Here is a 414-nt window from a genome sequence, read left to right on the forward strand (position 1 = left end):
GGACCCCCCCGCGGGACCCTCCCCCAGCTCGGAGGGGGGAGGCGCGGGCACGCATCGGATCGGGACAGACGCGTCGGACGGCTGACTTTCGCGCAGCGAGAACGTAGGCGGGCGGGCAGACGCGGGGGGGAGGCGGGCACCTCCCCACCTCTTCGCAAAGCACGCCCCGCTCGGATCGCTAGAGAAGAAACTTTGCTCACTGAGGGTGGACCGAACCCGGCCCACCGGCCCCCGTCGGTCCGCAGAGGCGGGATCCGTCCGCGGGAGTGGCCAGGCGAGGGGGGGTCTGCGGTATAGGTAAGCACGGGGCACACGTCGAGCACTCGCGGTCAGAGGCCGGGGCGACCTCACGTTGTCTTCCGCTCAGTCCGCCGGGTGGCACGGCAGAACGGCCCACGGCCCGCCACGATCGCT

The sequence above is a fragment of the Castor canadensis genome, unplaced genomic scaffold (assembly GCF_047511655.1).
Source record: "Castor canadensis unplaced genomic scaffold, mCasCan1.hap1v2 HAP1_SCAFFOLD_163, whole genome shotgun sequence".
NCBI classification, from domain to species: domain Eukaryota; kingdom Metazoa; phylum Chordata; class Mammalia; order Rodentia; family Castoridae; genus Castor; species Castor canadensis.